Here is a 2,242-nt window from a genome sequence, read left to right as displayed (position 1 = left end):
TCCCCTGTGATGCTCAACAGTTGACAGGGTTTCGTTGGTGCGGTGGATGGGTAGGTGGGCGAATTAGCACGTTTCTGTGTGTGTCGGTGTGCCAGCGTGTGTAGGTGTGTGTCAGTTTGTCAGCAGTGGCACCTACAGGACGCGAACACGTGGGGCTACAGTCAGCTCAGGCGAATGAATTACAGCAGGCTGCGCCGTTGTAAAACGCTGGTGTATTTGTCAGCACACTGCTGCGCCCGTCCAGGAACACTGACTCAGATAAGTGGCTGCTCCCTCACTGTAAATTGTGTATGGGAGGTCGGAGAGATGTAAGAAGTGACAAACCAACACAGCAAAATGAAAATGTGTGCAGTTAACATTCTGCATTCAGCTCCCAGGCAAGATTTCATGCTTGCTGTGGGAGAGGGCTCTTACCATTGACTGATCGGTGAGTCACTCCACTCTGATACAGACAGCATCTGTTGGAGCGAATTTAATGCAACATGGATTTCTGCTTTGTGAATTATGAGTTTTCATAACCTTGATGCAATATTACTGTCTTTTCATAGTGAGCTTTGAGGATGAATAAACCTGTGATAGAAGACACACGTGACAGTCACACTCAAATATCTCTCTTTCCTTGATTTGCTCTCTATTGTGTGTCTGTTTTTCTGCTTATGGTCATCCTGCTGATGTGTTGCTGAGGCACTTTATGACAGAGATACATCTTATGCAATAGATGATGAAGTGCTGTGTTAAAATTATCGTTGTTGCACTGGAAACTGTGGTGTCTATTGTTGACGAGGAGGCTACATTAGATTTAGTGTTACCCCAAAAAGGCAGTAAAAAAGCAGCCATTAGCTACACATCAGAGCTGTCATCCCCTGTCAGTTTGCTGGTTATAGCTGTGACATGGGCATTAGAGTGAAGTTTTATTTTAGATTGCTCTCTGTTTTTATTTCCGCTTGTACCCAATATAGTTTCCTCTGAAGTGCAACCGCAAAATATTTGCTTTGTCTCAAAATTCTTCTTTTAGTGAGCTTTAGGGAAGATTTATTGTTCCCTTTAGTTAGAAAAGAAAGAATCACAATTCCTAGTACAGTAAGTAGATTTGAGAGGATGGCAAAGGACCAAAAATGATTTGTGGAAATGAGGGTTTATTTCCTGCTTTGGAGACAAATGGTGCTTCTTAAATATAAAGCTCATTTACATGTATGAGTCACAAAATCGTTCTCCTATGCACTGTCAGTGTAGTATTTCCTGGCTGTACATCATAATGATGTCTTATATTGGGCCCTTGGCTGTCTAGTTTCCTGCTTTGCTGAAACAATTCATACAGTAAGCTGAATAGCTTCTTCTATTCCCTGTGAATAATATGTGATTTACTGTCTTTTGTTTTTTCAATCTTGAGGCTCTATTGCACTTATGTATTCAGCGGCAGAATAATAGAGACAGTGATTGAAGGAAAACTGCTTCTAAAGTGTTCAGAGCGTTTAAATGGCAATAAATTTTCTATCGCGTAGTAGGATTGTTTTAATATTTCATACACATATACTTCGTTAAAGTTTGATATATTCAATTTGAAGTGTACTTTAAGAGCCAAATACAAAATGTGTGTGTAAATTTCCCCTCAAGCAACACACTGTTATGTAGGCACTTGCTACTGGTGCTCCACCTAGTGGTGTGTTGTTTTAATCAACTTACAGTATGCAGGAACTTACAGTGCTGTAGAGGACAGTAGATCTCCTTTCCACATTATTTTCATTGTTGTGTTTCTTCTGTGAAATGCACCACACATTTTTTTTTTCAGTTACTCCTCTGATAATCCAAGGACACAGAGGGATTAACACTTCTAATTGTGCTCCAACTCTAATTTGGTCATTAGCTTTAAATATGGGAATGTAGAGTTACTTCTATGCTTTTATGAAGCTTAAAATTGTTCACAAATGGCTTGGTGGACTGTCAGCAATCCCTAGAATGGGAATGTACATTTTAAAAAGAAAATGAAACATTACTTTTAGAAAGGGCAGCTAAAAAAAGTTTAAAAAAGAAAAGAAAAGAAGAAAGAAAAGCTAGTCAGTCAATGGAAGTAACAAAAATATGGCACAAATGTGCCCTGAAGTCTTGACATGTTTGTATTTGCTCTTTTCATTAACAGACTGCATGTACTGAGTATCAGCATAGAGACTTGAATTTCTATTGTTTAATCGGATGTTTTCTCTGTGTTTCATTTTTCTGCATTGCAGAATGGGCCCAGCAGGTC

Source organism: Rhamphochromis longiceps, linkage group LG20, assembly GCF_057381845.1.
Source record: "Rhamphochromis longiceps isolate RC_006_pf linkage group LG20, R_longiceps_female_GT1.1, whole genome shotgun sequence".
Classification (NCBI taxonomy): Eukaryota; Metazoa; Chordata; class Actinopteri; order Cichliformes; family Cichlidae; genus Rhamphochromis; species Rhamphochromis longiceps.
This window is presented reverse-complemented; position numbering follows the sequence as displayed.